The 17448-nt window shown below is 34.5% G+C and overlaps 1 long non-coding RNA gene across 1 annotated transcript in view; it reads right to left on the bottom strand.

The window, feature by feature from the left end:
- LOC129149329 (uncharacterized) overlaps positions 1–17448 on the bottom strand; it is an 88775-nt gene that overhangs the window by 26533 nt on the left and 44794 nt on the right. Inside the window, exon 2 of the long non-coding RNA XR_008556243.1 lies at positions 2584–2645. This is a non-coding gene — a long non-coding RNA (uncharacterized LOC129149329). The remainder of the gene's footprint in view (positions 1–2583; positions 2646–17448) is intronic.

Here is a 17448-nt window from a genome sequence, read left to right as displayed (position 1 = left end):
AATCGAGAAAAAAGCAAGCGAGTGCAAAGGGTTAAAAGAAGATGAAGAAGAGGAAGAAAGAGGAAAAGAAGGGAAAGAAGAAATTCAATAAGTATCTGGAAAGCATAATAGACTATGAATGTTTTTCATTTATTTTTACTTACAATAATCATCAATTACTAACAAAGATGCAGTAACTCAACAAAATAAGGCTTTTAATAGTGTGTCTGAACTATAAATAATTCAGGAAATAAAATACATGCTAACCAAATTTAAAAAGTAGCATTCACTTTGGTTTAACTTCCTCCGAAGGAACTCACAGTCTTTGTTAAAAACAAAAAAGCCAACATTCAATTTAATGAGTTTTTACTAATTACCAGGACCTATTCTTGGTATTGGAGATACAGAATGAAAAAAGCCAAAACCCAAGGCCTCCTGAGGCTTACATTCTAGTGTAAAAATGACAATCAACTAACTAACAAATAAACAAAATATATGGTTTGTCATTGTTGACAGTAGTATAGTTCTTTGGTTGCTTGGCATAAATGTTCTCAGATTTAAAGTAGCCAGAAGAACTACTAAATAAATCAGAGAACTTGGATAGGAAAAAGACAAGGGGGGAGTTGTTTCGATTTTATTTAAGATGATCAGGAAGCTCAGGTACTTTTCACTGGTGACATTTGTGCCAAGATCTAAAGAAGAAGAGAAAACAATCCTTGAAAATATTTGTGGCCAGAGTGTTTTATTGAATGTAAAAGCTTGGGCCTGGCCTGGAACCTGTTCTGCAGCCTGTCTGAACACAGACCCAGCCTGTGTGCCGGGAGGGAAAGGAGCACTAGAGCGAGCATCAGAGGGAAGTCTAGAAAGGAAGGGAGGGGCAGTCTGAGGGCCACCTTGTCTAGGTAACAGCTTTGGCTTTATGCTTACAGTGATACATTCTGAACAACAATGATAAAATTCTGAAAAATTGGAAACAAGTGGTTACTAAGATGATATATCACCATTTAAAATTGTCAGACCAGCTGGCATTGACTTAGTCACCCAATCTAATGTTATTGGATTAAGAATGTCGGTGAGGGAAAAACACTGCCACTTATCAATGGTGGTCATTCCATACAATTTAACCTAACCAGAGAGAGAGAGAGAGAGAGAGGAAGAAAACACTGTACTTTAAAATATGAACAAAATAAAACATAAGGTGTTTTTTATAGTTTCTAATTCAGATTTCAAATTTGTGAAAAGAAAATTTGTCCTAGATAAGTTTTTATTGAGAAAGAAAGGTGAATTGATATCTGAAACTACCTGAGGTGGAACTTGGACACATCACTTCATCTTTCTGGGATTCTATGTTTTTTATTATCTTTAAAATGATAAGGGAGAAGCAGAGGAATTAGGAATGTTTATTATCTAAAATGTTATGACTTAAAAATGGAAATTATATTGTAAATATAGTATATATTATAATCTATTTGAAAGGGAAAATTGCTAATCGTCTGTAAAACTAAGACCTAAATATTGTATACCCATACATGAATATGGTATAAAAATAAAAGAAACATATGAAGCATACAGAAAAACTTCTTTTTTAAATCACCAGAAAGGAGAGTTCTTTGGATTACTTTAAATTTGAAACATTTCTTCCAAGCAATCAAAGAGCTATGCTGCCACCTACTGGCCAAATAATTATCACTTACAAGATGTTGCAATTCCTTATTTTTTTAAAAATACGAAGCGTTAAAAAACACGTACCCTGTGTCAAAATAGAGTCCTAACATTATAAAAATGAGGATTATAAAAATACTTATGCATTAATTTAAAAAAATATATGGATGAAATCTATTTAGATCTCTGTATTTAATTTACACAAAACAACACTGCTATTTTCAGGTGGTCTTCACTAGTGATAATGCGACACATTTCTCATGGTATTTCTAGGGGAAAAACATCAATGATACTCTGATCCATGTTCCAGGATTTTATTCCTTTACAGTAACAAAAATAATGTATTTTATGGAACTCCCAGAAACAAAGCATTTAGTCCTGGTTAATGATTAGCTCTATTAAAAGTGAGTCATGTAAGTGCTAATAATACATTAGCTTTTTTCTTTTTTTTTCTTTTTTTTTTTTTTTTTTGAGCACTAATGTCCCTAAAATAGCTATGGCACTTAAACCCCTTTCATTTAGAAACATTAGCACCTAAGCTTCTTGCAGCACTAATGAGAAAGTAGCCATTTGTTCATCTTTAACTGCTTATTTTCATTAGGAAAGGCACAGTCCAGTGTGCTGTTTTTAGGGTGCTATCCTGCTATTGCACACTGGTAATGAATCACATTGATGGATTTATGCCACATCATCCCCACCACCCGAATGGGGTCCTTCAACATGATTTTTACTTTTTTTAAATCTGTCACATCCAAAATAAGCACTTCTCTTTTTAACTCTTCATTCTTTAACATACATATATTTCAGAGAAAGGAAGGGAGAGAAAGACAGAAACATCAATGGTGAGAGAGAATCGTTGATCGGCTGCCTCCTGCATGCCCCCTACTAGGAAGTGAGCCTGCAACCAGCACATATACCTTGACTGAGAATCAAACCACCTACCTCTTGGTTCCTGTGTCTATGCTCAACTGCTGAGCCATACTGACCAGGATTACGTCTTCATTCTGCTAAGGTAACAGAAAACATAAAAAAGTGAGAGGAAAATGGTAACCAGACATTTACAAATTTAAGCTTGTATAATTTGTGTTTCACAAATAGATCTTGATGTGTAGGTGTGTTTCCTTGAAACACACATTGTAGATATTGGAGATAGAACGGTGCATCAAGTAATTTCTGTGCTTATTCTAGAGCAAATCCAGGCTGAGATGCCTGAGTGCTCTGAACTACCCAGCTTTAATGTTCTGCCCCTACATCCTCACTCAAATAGATTGCCTCATCGGAAGATTGTTTTGAACACTTGCTTAAAATTCTTTAAACAGTTGTTAAATTTCTTCTAATGAAGCAAACTCACATTTTTACCATTTGCTTTCTGCATAGTACTTAAATCTTTGATAAGAACCACATTATTTCTTTTTTCATGTTACTATATATATACACACACACATATATATGTGTGTGTGTATATATATACATACATGTATATGTGTGTGTGTGTGTGTGTGTGTATATATATATATATTGCCCTCCTCCCTTTGTCATTTTCTCTCAATTCTTCTGTCTCTATTTCTCATTATCTATTACTTCTATGTTCTCTCACCTCTGTTTTTGAATGTGATATGTCTATGTTTTAGAACACCGAATTACCAAATTTACTGAGGCAAGCACAACAACCTATCTCTTCAATTTTTACACATAACGTTGATTTAAACCAATACACTACTTCTTAAACTGGCATGTCCTTTTAACTAGAATTTTAAAAAAATAATTTGATTCACAATAACATTCTTAGGCATAGAGAAATTTGAATATCACCCTTGAATGTTCTTAACTTTTATGTTAACTGTACCTGAATTTTTCCTTCTGAAATTTCATGGAATGAATCTTCTGAAAATAACCCTCCTTGGTTATGATTCAGAAAACAAAATGAGAATTATCCAAATAACATACTCTTCTTTTTCATAGTAAGAAGAAATTAAATCCTCAATATTCACTGTTGCTTTAAGAAAGTAATTCTATTTTGAATTTTCACACTAATTATTGCATCTAATGCACTTCCTGAGTTAACTGCAGTTCAAATATTAATACATTTGCTATAAACCCTTAAAAATTTAATTCATGACTATAAATGAGTGTAGGTAGATATATACATACCAGGAGATACTAACTAATGCAAAGCCAAACAGCAAATAATTGAACCAATCTGTGTTTCTTTCGATTAGTTCTATGGTAATTATTTATTTTAAGACTCCAGGCTTTATCAACTCTTGGGAAATGCAAGCATATGAAAAATTGCAGATTCCTTTGATGTTTGTCTGAATAATATGACTTCAATGCAGGACAAAGAGAAATAAAACTTAGTCACGTTCTAAATTTACAAGCATTTAAATATTATTTCATAATTCCACATGTTGGATAACAATACTAGTATCTCCTTTCATTCTGTCACTATTATGAAAATCTCCACATATTTCCTGTCATAGCTTTCATTTACTGCTGTTCATATAGCCGACAAATTGAGAATCTGAAGTCCATGTGGTTGTTTGAATACAAATGTTCAGAGGAATGAGTCAGATTACTTATGAAAAACAAACAAACAAAAAGGTGAAGAACCACAGAAGTGACCCCTGTGTGTTGTGTGTATGTGGTGACTCTCATGCTTACTAGATTCAGTTAAAAGCTGTCCCAATAGATTAAAATAATCCTTTGGGCAGCCAGTGGTTTACAAAATATCACCAGACTGTACCCACCTAACCTTCTTTACCTTTTAATACTTGTTTCTTAGGTTTAATGCTTTTAGAAGTCGATGCATAGTGTATACTCTAAGACTCCAGAAAGTCACTTGGGAGACTTAGTGGAAGAGAGATAAGAACACCAATGCTTGCCCTAGCTGGTTTGGCTCAGTGGATAGAGAGTTGGCCTATGGACTGAAGGGTCCCAGGTTAGATTCTAGTCAAGGGCATATGCCTGGGTTGCAGGCTTGATCCCTGGTAAGGGGGCATGCAGGAGGCAGCTGATCAATGATTCTCTCTCATGATTGATGTTTCTATCTCTCTCTCCCTCTCCCTTCCTCTCTGGAATCAATAAAAATATTTTTTTTAAAAAAAAAGGAAAACCAAAGCTAAACTAATTATGTAGTTATCAGTCACTTCCTATGAAAACCTAGCTCACAGACGGGCAGGAGGTGGGTTTCATCCACCATGTACTTTTTCATGGTACATCACTTGGCATAAGGGAGCTACATTTTCATGCTTGTTGAGGCATGGTAGGAAGAAGGGCAGGCCAGAGGAGGAGGATAAAGGACTGAAGGAATTGTTTATACTACCTAGTTATGTCGATTTTATTTTTCACAACTTTAAGATGAAATTTGTTAAATAAAGACAAAAGAATACCCATTAGGTAAGATGATTCTCAAAATATAGTTTATAGCCTTACCTTTCACGCACAGTCTTCCTAAGACATTAAATTTATCTTGAATTGGAAGTTACTTCAAATTTTACAAAGATATGACTCCACCACTTAATTAAAATGCAAAAGGGACAAAATTGCATTTACTCATCCTTCCCTCCCACCTCACATATTTTAATCTATCTGAGTTAAGATCCTAATGGAGCACAAATTGTCCAACCTGCTGTGGGCAGTTGTTATAGTCAGAGGTAAAAATCACTTTTTTCATCTGGTGCCTGCCCTCATTACAATGAAAGGTAAGTGACTGGTCTACTCTAACCTTTTCTAAATGACACCTGTAGACCAACATATCCTTAAATGAAAACCTTCTTTATGTCTCTTAATTTTCTCTCTCACTTGTGTTTATGGAAATCCTCAAAGTAATAATTCAGATGAGAAGATTACAGTGGTAAATTCCTTTCTTTTTATTCCTTGGCACATTAACCAGAGATAAAATTATTTAGAGGAGAAAAATTCCAGACATAGGGATCAAATAGTCCACATGACATTTGGGCTTCGTTTGGCAACAAGCACACACACACACATAATGGTTTTGCACAGAGAAAAGTTGATCCATACCCCAGAGGATATCTATAACCTTATTCAGTTATTCAGTAACTGCTGTTATTGGTAATAAGAGAAAGGGGTATTTGAAAGCTGAGCCTGCTCCAAATCTATTCAAAATCTATCTAATTGAAGACTGCTCCAGCGGTCGCCAACCAATGGTCCACGGACCACTGGTGATCCGTGAATCCGAAAGGTTGGTGACTGCTGGTTAACCTATTGAGGAATTATAATAACTTGAATTGTTCCCCAAGGGGGGAATCTATAAGGCACTGTTCCTATATTTAAGTCATTGACAGTGCAGATGGGATGATAAGTCTTTTACACACACACACACTACCTTGTCAAAGTGATACAACTTCTCAGGCTCATGAGTACAGTATTGCTATCTTAGGCATGGGCAAAGGGAAGGGAGGTCTGTAAACAAAAGTTCTCTCATCCAGAGTCCTTGAACTTAAGACTAAACAGAAAGGAATGTCAGAATAGTCAAGGAGACTTGAGATGTGGGAAGGAGGAAAAGTGTGGAGTCCTTGATAGGTCTACTCAAGTCAGCATTTTATAACTTATGCAGCAACCTCTTACTTTATTTTATTTTATTTTATTTTATTTTATTTATTATTTCATTTATTCATAGTTGGGGTCAGTGGGAAAAACATAAGCAAATTATGCAGACTACATTATTAAGCATATTTTAAAAAAGGCAAAAGAGGTATTTTTCCTAATTAGTTTTAAAATAAATGTAATAACTTGAATTATTACTTCACATATGGTATGCTGAATTTTTATTAAGAAATAAATGTGTGCATTATTTATCCCCAACAAACTTAAAAAAAGTTATGTCATAATTTGAAGCATATTGCATGCAACATGGTTGCTGTTTTGTAAACTCTTCCTACTTACTCCCTTGTTGGGGTTGATTTAATTCTAAAATGACTATGTGTTGCACATTAATAAATGCATTGTTCAGAGAGTATATACATATAACATAAACAAAACATTAAATGTCAATAAATATGCAAATGAGATATAATCATCAAATATCTAAACAAGTGGAGTTCATAAATAACCACTAGATAGTCATAGCCCATGTTTCCTTGCTTCATGTAAACAGTATTTTCTGTTTATTTCTTTATGAAATAGTTTGAATAATATGACCGTCGTGCCTTTCTTGAGACACGATATTGTATTTCAGCAGATTTCACTTTAAGAAAAATTCATGGGCTGCACATCCAACTCCATTTTTACTTGGTAGCTTTTACTTACTGTATACTGTATAGCGTTATGCTCTTTCCTGTTCTTCATTATTCTCCTTCCAGATTAACCTACAATGTGTGTGTGTGTGTGTGGGGGGGGGAGCTCCTAGGAACAGTTTATTTCAAGTTATACAAATATTAATTGATTTTGGTTCAAGTGCTTTGGGTATATGTTTTCAAAGAGTGACATATATTTTTAATGAAGGCAGTGAGTGACATATCCATTGTGAAACTTCAATAAAAGTAAATATTAGATAGTTCTCATATTGAGAAAAAAACAAAAGTCAAATAAGATCAAATAATTTTCCTCATGGGAAATACAGAGAAAAAACATCAGCTTTGTTTTCACTGTTTGGAAAAACACTCTGAAGAAACAGATACAGGAGAGCCCTGTTCCACATGCAACCTGTACTAGTGGATTGTGTCTCTTCCCCTTTCCTCTGCCACCTTCCCTGCAGAAGGGTTTGTTTATGGGAGGCCTCATTAATGGTTCTTTACAGCTGACCCCTGCTGTAAAGGGCATTACCACTCCACAGGTTTCTATCACACCATTTTCTGGGTATGTCAAAAGCATATGTCAGAGCAGAAAGGGCAGAGATAAGCCTTGGGGATCCTAAAGAGTGACACCTGGCTGGAATTCAATTTGCAAGGAAATGTAAAGCTGTGTTGCGAAGCACCAAGAAGCTTGGGTTAGCTTAAATGACTCATTTGTTGGAGTTTAAAACAAACTCTAAGGACCTTCTGTGACAGTGTTCAGACGCTGTACAAACAATGCTGAAATATTTAAACCCAGTGCAAATTATGTTTTGATTCAAGACAATGAATATACTTAATTAAACTGGCACTGAAAATGTAAATATTTTAGCTGGTATCGCATTAAGGCTAAAACCCTGGGAATTAAATTGTACATTTCTAATCTTTCATAATGATGAAATTCAAAATGTTATTGTTGTGTTTATAAAGGAGTCCATTGTTCGGCAGCATATTCATTATGAGATAATGGTTACACATCTAATTCCACAGCAGGGAAAGGATTCAATGGTTCAACATTGCATACAACAACGACAAGATTTTACCAAAAAATCAATCCAATGTAATACTGGATTCTAAAATCTGAAGTCATAGAAAAAGAGAATGTATCACAACCAGTTGATCTTTGTAATTTTAATCATATTCCATCATAGCACATATTGCAAGCAAATCATTGATAATGAACTGACATTCTAATTAATTAAACTAAAAAGTGGCTCTTTCAGAGGACAAATGGTATGCTTTATCCAAGAACTAACAGTAAACATCAATAACAACAATAAAAAAACAAGTCAAAACATCACTTTTTTCCAAGGAAATAATCCCCTATAATTTTATATAAAGCCATTTTATATTTTTGATCTAATGTTGAGTTTGTTCAACAATTTGGTATAAACACAAAACATCTTAATTTGATATCTATTACCCTATAATTAGAAAATCAATGCTATTAAAATTATGAAAAAAGTCTGAAATTCAATGTTTGGTGTTGGTGGTATTTTGTTTAATTTTAAATATAAGTCTTAAATGCAAGTGAAATCTGTTGATATTTTTAAGTATTTAATTAAAATCTCTGGAAAGTAAGACCACGTGCATTTGTAGCATTTAAATTTATCATTCCTTTATATGATAGTTTCTCACCTTACCTCATAGCCACCCACACTGACAAAACAAGATTATCTTGTTTCTATTTAATTTCATTCCCCTGTTCATTTTCATTATTTTCTTTAATCACAAGTATTCCAAAAAAGAATCAATTGGGTTTTCAAGGAAAATAATTTTATTCCATCAGCATTATTAGCAATGCTGTGCATCTTCTAATATGACTCCCAATGATTCCTGCCTCCTTTTTATTATGTCCTTGAGTAGAATGAAGCAGGTGATGGGATAGCATTTCCAAGATATGGTTATCAAAAGAGGTGATTTTAGTGTTGGGAGCTCTCTCTTGCTCACTCACTAGGAGGGAATCAGTAGCCATGTCTTCATCTCTGCTGGAAAGAGACCTTCATGACAAGGAATTAAGACCAGCCTCTAACCAAGCTGTGAGGAACTGCACCCTATCAGCAGCCACATGCATGACCTTGAGGTGAGTGCAGCCCAGCCTACAGCATGAGGGCAGCCTTCTGAGAGAACCTAAAGCAGAGGATCCAGATAATGCATGGGTTCCTTCCACAGAAATTATGAAATAACCAAAACTTATTGTTTTAAGCCACTTAGTTTTGGGGTCATTTCTTATTAACAATAGATAGTTAATACAACCCTGTTCACCCTCACATCTCATACAGAACTTGGTCAATCAGTGAACAAAATTTACTGACTCAACAATGGGTGTTCAAAGGAAATTTGAGATTTAGTTTGTGACACTGAGTGAACTACCCAAGGTTTGCTATTCATTCCCTTCCTGATTATCAGTGACTGTTTGTGGGCAGCTGGTGCTACAGATAGCTACAAATCATTGTTACTTTATGTTTTATTATAATTGTCAACAACTTTTAATAGGGTACCATAAACTCTAAAAAAAGTATTAGATACAGGTTAATTTTATCTTTCAGCTTCTATGATCCAAAGGATTTTAGCCTAAGCCACAGTGTCCTTGAAACTATTCAGCCTTAGACACAAAAGATTCTGAAAACAAGAAGTGGATTTATTTTTCAGTCATTCCCACACAAACCTCCAGCTCTGAGCCTGATATAGATATATGTACAAAAACATAAGTATAGAGATAAAATTTCAACTACCATAGCTACCAAGTATTTACTAAACATCTCAGGTATACAGGCTATTTACTAACAAACAAAATGTCAAATATAGGGTGCCATGGTTTCAAATCACTCCATGAAAAAGATTTTCTAGATGCCACACACAGTCACTGAAGGGAAGAGGTTGGAGAAGTTGTGGCCAAAGTCTCACTTTCAAAAAGCTTTTAAATTATGCGGATGGTGGCACATGCACACACATACACGCTCAATTCCTGGTTAGAAATGTGAAGGAAATGTTGATCTGATCTTGATCTGATTCTACACCATCTAGTCATTTATTTGTCTCTGGATCAAAATGAACTGAAGTGGCCCTGGGGCCTAAGTGTTCACACTTCTATGCAATTACCACAATCACCAATACAAGCCACCTTCTCACCTTCTGCATTCTCAGCTTTTTGAGGGTATACTTGGAAATGTGCAGAATAAATGAGACGTTTGTTTTAAAATTGAAATAAAAACTAACAAAATAACAGAATTTGTAAGAGATTCCACCTAAAAGTGATGACAGTCCAAAACTAATACCGTATTTTCCGGCATATAAAATGACTGGGCGTATAAGATTTTCCTGGGTTAAAAAGTCGTTTTATACGCCGGAAAATACGTAGTCCAATATATCTAATCCATTATTTCTAATCCCATCAATATAGTCCAATATACCATATTTTCCGGCGTATAAAACGACTTTTTAACCCAGGAAAATCTTATACGCCCAGTCGTTTTATACACCGGAAAGTATGGTAGATGGTTTTTGAGAGATGCATTACTTTTTTTTATAGCAATCAGTTGTATCTTATAAAATGTAACAAAACTCTATCACGGTGACATATGCCATTAAAATATTAAACCTAGAAACAAGATGTTTAGTCTCTACCATTTACTTATACTGTTTTTTTTTTAAGTTATTATATTGCATCCATTTAATGGACAAAAAAGAAAGAGTATAAGGTTGGAAATAAATCTTATAATAACTGACAAAAACTATTATCTAATTACTCAATGGCAACATAATATATAAAGATGGGAGTGCTAAGTATGGTAGACTTGAAAATTAAGACAGTAAATTCTAAGAATTCTCATCATGTGGAAAAAAACAATTTTCTTCTTTATTTTGTATTTATATGAGATGATGCATGTTAACTAAAGTATTTTGGCAATCATTTCATTAAATATATATATATTGAAATGATTACCAAAATCATATATAATGAAATGATTACATATATATATATATATAATGATTACCAAAATGAATATATATATATACATATATATATATATGTTAAATCATTAAGTTGTACAGTGCTGTATTTCAATTATATCTCTATAAAACTGTGGGGAGAGGATGATGAGAGGCTCAGATCATAACCAGAGCTATTTTTTTTATTTTATTGATTTTTTAGAGAGGAAGGGAGAGGGAGAGAGAGTTAGAAACATAGATGAGAGCAAAACATCAATCAGCTGCCTCTTGCACACCCCCTACTGGGGATGTGCCTGCAGCCAAGGTACATGCCCCTGACTAGAATCAAACCTGGGACCCTTGAGTCCGCAAGCTGACGCTCTATCCACGGAGCCAAACCGTCAGGGCATAACCAGAGCTATTTTATCTCTAACTTATTTCTTGCTATTTATAGCCAAGGAGTTTACTGATAGCTTTGAAATAAGGAATTGTTAATTAATATCACAATCACACTGCAAGTGCACCTAATTTTTACATTCATAGCAAGTAGCTCTTTCTTTTTCATAACTGCACACTATATGTATACATACACACCAACAGAAACATAACCCTTATTGTATTTATAAATGAAAGGACAAGGCATATACTTACTGTATAAAATTCTCTGAACAAGGGCTGAGTCTCTTTCTGGTGTTTTATTATGCCACACTATAAAATGAATTTCCAGAAACTTTGGCTAAGTTTAAAAGAACTAATCTTAGTACTGCACTGGGGTTTGAGATTCCTCTACTTAATTACTAATTTATGTAGATTACATCCCTAGGAGTCCATAAAATGTATACAAGTCAACATAATTAATAATCCCCATTAAATATATTTCATAATGATAAAAGGATCAATCATAAAGATATAGAAATATTAAATTGTGTGTACACCAAACAACAGAGCCTAAAAGTACATCCAGAAAAAGTCAATAGACCTGAATAAAGAAATAGACAAACTCCCAATTATAAGTAGGGACTCCAATATCCCCCTCTTAGCAATTGATAGAACTACTAACCAGAAAATCAAGCACATAGAACAAACAAATTTCATAAGCAATCGCCAAAATATAAATGACAAACAGAACCATCCAGCCAACACCAGCAAAATACTCTTTTTTTTTTCCAAAAATATATATAGACCATCTCATGGGCCATAAAACAAATCTCAGCAAACTTCAGGGAGGGATAAGGAAGGGGCAGAGAGAGGGAGAAAGGTAGCTGTCACTGTAAAATGGTAACAAGAGAGATCCCTATTTTGAAACTGTTCTGTATCTTGAATGTGGGTATAGCCACACAAATCTATGATAAAATTTCATAGAACTAAATACATACAAACACATACGTAATTCAGTGTATATAAACCTGGTGAAACCTGAATAAGGTGGGTGATTTGTCATGTCTACTTCATGCTTGTGCTATCAGAGTTAATGCAATTTGTTAATACTGGGGAAAATGTGATGAAATTCATATGGAATTGCTCTTCTTCTTTTAATTCATTTATTTATTTATTTAAATCCTCACCAGAGGATATTTTTTCTATTGATTTTTAGAAAAAGTGAAAGAGAGGGAGAAGGGGAAGAGAGAGAAAGAGAAAAATCCATGTGAGAGTGACACATCCACTGGTTGCCTCTCGCACATGCCTCAACCAGGGTACATGCCGGGAATCAAACTCATGATCCTTCAGTCTAAGGGCCAATGATCTAACCACTGAGCAATCGGCACTCTAACTTATTTTTAAAATTACACATTGATCTACAATTCGTTTTTAAGTGTTCTTAAGGATAAGCAGAACTAATGACCATAATCATAGTAGCTACTTATCAGGTATCAAATGCAGTGCTAAGACCTTATAACATACTTTTTATTGTTGTGAGAGCTCTATGAAACAGGCACATATTATTAATCCCTACTGGTATTTCACAAATAAAACATTGATGTTTTGAAATTCATATTATTTGCATAAGAGGATATAGCTTATTAGTAAGAAAGGATTTAAACTTGAGTTAGAGTACAAGAGCTAAGACTCTTGATTATAACACTTTGTCTTATGAAAAAAAAAGCAAGTTTATTATCTCATATGTCCTTTATATTTATACTTGGCATAATGATTAGCAATAAATTTGTGAATATTTATATATAGATGAACACATCAAATTTTATTATCTGAAAGCATGGGTATAATGGTGAGAGGGAGAGAGAAAGTTCTATGTTCCTCAAGTCATAAAATTTGGAAAACAAAATCAAAATCTGCTCTTCAGTTTCTTCATCGCCTGACTAGAGAAATGGATGCCTCATATAACTTTCAGATCCCATCTCTCAAATATCAGATGTCTAGAGCACGTTTTTGGCACCACAGTCAATTTATGATTGACATTTTTAATGAGTGTAAGAAATGCCAATATTTTGTGTTGTTGATAAAACGATCCATATGTTTTACATTTCACACACTTAGGCAGCTGAATTGACATTCTTTTGTGAAATGTTAGGTTCCTAATATGATTCCAAATGCAGGCAGTAGACTAACCCATTTCCATAAGGAATTTAGAATATGCTAAAGATTTTATTCTTGTTTTCATCTGCCACTTGGAGTTTTTAAGTACCTAGAATGTGCAGACTAGTGTTGCAATAGATTAATCTTAGTCAAGAATGGCAAACGCTCTGTAGAAGAATTATCGTACTTTCCGGCGTATAAGACGACTGGGCGTATAAGATTTTCCTGGGTTAAAAGGTCGTTTTATACGCTGGAAAATACGGTATATTGGACTATATTGATGGGATTAGATATAATGGATTAGATATATTGGACTACCATTTTTCCGGGGTATAAGACGACTTTTTAACCCAGGAAAATCTTATACGCCCGGTCGTCTTATACGCCGGAAAATATGGTAACAACATTATTTGCTAGCACAAGGAAATGGACCAATAATTTCATATCAGAGAGCTCAGGAGACCCTCATTGGCACTTAAACAGGAATTGTTCCAAAGTGTCAACTGTCCACATCAGATCTGTAAGCTTCAGGAGGGTAGAAAGTCAGTGTGTCTCCTTTACCACACTGTTCCCAGCAGTTAGATCAGTGTCTGGCACACAGTGAGGATTGTTGTATCAACAAAGTAGCTGGAAAATAACTAGTACACATCACAGGCAAGCACATTTAGATTTTTACCCATTTACTGCATATTGATCCTAACTGCTGTGTTTATTTGAACCACATCCCAGTCAGCTTGGAATTAAAATCACTGTATTGTCTTCTCTCGCTCTTAAAGTTTGGCACAAACAAATATCTCAGTACAGTATTTCAGACTTCTTTTATTTCCCTTTTCAGAATCTCTTGTTAATATAATAACCCAAATCATTTCCTTGGAATTCCTTATTTCTCCCTTGGCTTATACATAGCACAATAGAAACAAACAATTTTCTCAAGAGAGATCTTTATATTGAGAACACAAAAGTCATCTATGCCTTTTGTCTCATTCAAAATTCATAATTATATATGTTTTTCTCATTTGTAATACTAGCAAATCAATATATTTCCTCTTTCCTTATCACCTTTAATGTGAAAGCCATGATAATTTGTATACCATTTAATACTGGAACACATCATGGAAAAACACGTAAAATAACATTTTTTCATGGAAATATTTTCAAAAGTTAAAATCTCATAAGAAGAAATCCATTTATTCTTGTTATACAGTAAATTATCATTAATCTCTAGTAGTCATAATTAATATTTTTATTAATTCCCTTAGCTTATATATTTCTGGTTAACCTCGTGTAAGACTCAGAATTTGATTTCTCCAATGACCAGAAGCAGCATTTAAACATAAAATTTAGCAAATTAGATCACTGACACTGTGTTACATATGCTCTACCTTTTGCCTTTCCCGGAGCCCAGTGGAGACTATAATTTAAAGCATCCTAATATATAAAAACCCTGGGTCATAACGACTAGTAACAACTGGAGGCTGACGGACCAGAAGTCAGTGCTGGCCCCACCCCCAAGCCAGTGGTAAGGGGCAATCAGGCAGGCAGGCAGAGTGGTTAGGGGTGATCAGGCAGAGTGGTTAGGGGTGATCAGGTAGGCAGACGGTCGCTCGCTGGGCTGGCCCCTCCCCCAAGCAAAGAAAGAGGGAGGCCCAGGCCAGCCAAACCATTGCACCCCAGCCTGTCACCTGCAGGGGGAGGCCACCAGTGGCAGGGGATGGGGGGCAGCGCTGCCCAAATGGCAAGCAGTGGCAGTGGTGGGGGTAGGGCCAGCTGCCTGCAGCCTGGGGAACAAAAGCCCTGATAGGCTGTGATCTCAGGCCAGACCTAGGGTCCCTACCTGGGGGGTCCTGGATTGTGAGAGGGTGCAGGCCAGGCTGAGCGACCCCTCCCGAGTGCATGAATTTTCATGCACCGGGCCTCTGGTATAATTATATTTTTACATTCTGAGTAGGAAATTATCTTGATTTGTTGTTCATGGAAATCTTAACAATAATTATTATTAATTTCCATAATGTTCAATACCTATATAGTAATACTAAGTAGTTCAACTTTTCAAACTAGAATTTTGTATTTGCACTCAATTTTGTCCTTGTAAATTTAAATATTTAAGTATGTGAAGTGCCTTTATATAATACTTAAATTAATTTACTGTACATTATTTTGTCCATTTTATACTGGATCATTTGCTTTTTCCTTATTTGTTGGAAGTTTTGTGTGTATGTTTTCAATTATAGGTGTTAAAGATTTTTAAAAAACTAAGTATTTAAAAAAATTTTATACATGCTTTTATTGATTACAGAGAGGGAGAGAGAAATAGAAACATCGATGAGAGAGTCATAAGTGGGCTACAGGTGTTAAAGTTTTGAGTGAGATATATGGTAATGTATCTTTTTCTTATCTGATAATTTTAAATTAATTTAGTTTTTCTTTTTACACAATTTTTATTGAGCCTAAGGTCAATTATATCACAGATATCCTTTATTATTTTTCTCTTTATATTTTTTCTTAGAATAGTATTTCTTACTTTTTGAATAGATATTAATTTTTTAATTATTTTCTTAAGTTTTAATTTAGTGCTGTTTAACATTTTATTTTTTCATATTTCCTAGAATCTTCAGTGATGATATGGTAAATTATGTAATGTTAAGAGAGATTCTCATTATAATAGTTAAGAAAATTATTTTACTCTAAGCTTTCTCTCATGTCATGCCTTCAATTTTCCAAGAAAATACTCCATTTATCAGATGGGATTTCAGAATCCAGAAAGATTGGGTTTTTTTCCTTGTATTTATTTACATTGATGTGCATCATTCTATTAGTATAGTACATTTCCCATTATGAAAACGTTTTCTTTGCAACCATTACTCCTTTGTAGAGGAATATATTAATTTTAATTTAATTTAATTTAATTTATATTTAAGTTATGAAGTTTTTATCCATCAACTTGTTTATTGCATTTAGTTTTTAGTTCTTTGTATTTTTACTTGTTCACTTTCTTTTTTATTGTTTTTGTGTAGGGTTTTTTTGTTGTTGTTTTTGTTGTTGTTGTTTACTGTGAGTAGTTTTTCTTTTCCTGTTAGGAATTTGAAAATAGTCTAGTAGTGATTTTATTAGCTCATACCTTTTAAATAACCTTCTTAGAACAATTTTAGATTTAGAAAAATGCTGAAAGATAGTACAGAAAATTCTGATATACCTCCTCATCCAGTTTCCCCTATTGTTAACATGACCAAGTTATATCTTTCACAACTAAGAAACTAAATTGGTGCATTACTATGAACCCCACTCCAGCTTTTATTCGTATTCCAGTTACCAAGATCCCATCCAGGACACTACATTGCAGTTAGCTGTGATGTTTCCTCAGTTGCCTCTGGTTTATGATAGTTTCTTAGTCTTCCTAGTTTACCATGACCTTGACATTTTCAAAAGCATTGAACAGAGATTTTGTAAAATGTTCCTCAATTTGGGTTTGTCTGATACTGTATTTTTCTCATGGTCTTAGATGAGGTATGGTTTTAGGAAGGTTACCAGAGATGAAGTATTCTTCATATCACCTCAGATCACCAGTACATGCTGTCAACATGACTTATCATTGATTATGCTAACCATGGTTTCCCACTTTAAAAATGTTATAGTTTTTTACACTTTTTCTACTAGATTCTGTGGAAGCAAGCCTCTAACAATAGCCCACAAACAAGGGGCTGTGGGTGATAATTAATCTCCACTTCCCAGACAGAGACTTAACATGAATTATTTGCAATTCTTCTAGAAGGAATATTTTTATCTTATGTCTAATTTATTTATTTAGTAAATAGAGGCCTGGTGCATGAAATTCATGCATGGGGGGTGGGTCCCTCAGCCCAGCCTGCACCCTCTCCAATCTGGGATGCCTCGAGGGACATCTGACTGCCCGTTTAGGCCTGATCCTGATAGAATCAGGCCTAAACGGGCAGTCAAAAATCCCTCTCACAATCCAGGACTGCTGGTTCCCAACTGCTCACCTGCCTGCCTTCCTGATTGCCCCTAACCGCTTCTGCCTGCCAGCCTA

This window comes from Eptesicus fuscus, chromosome 6, assembly GCF_027574615.1.
Source record: "Eptesicus fuscus isolate TK198812 chromosome 6, DD_ASM_mEF_20220401, whole genome shotgun sequence".
Taxonomy (NCBI): Eukaryota; Metazoa; Chordata; class Mammalia; order Chiroptera; family Vespertilionidae; genus Eptesicus; species Eptesicus fuscus.
Note: the sequence above shows the minus strand (reverse complement) of the source record. Positions and strands in the feature narration are given on the sequence as shown.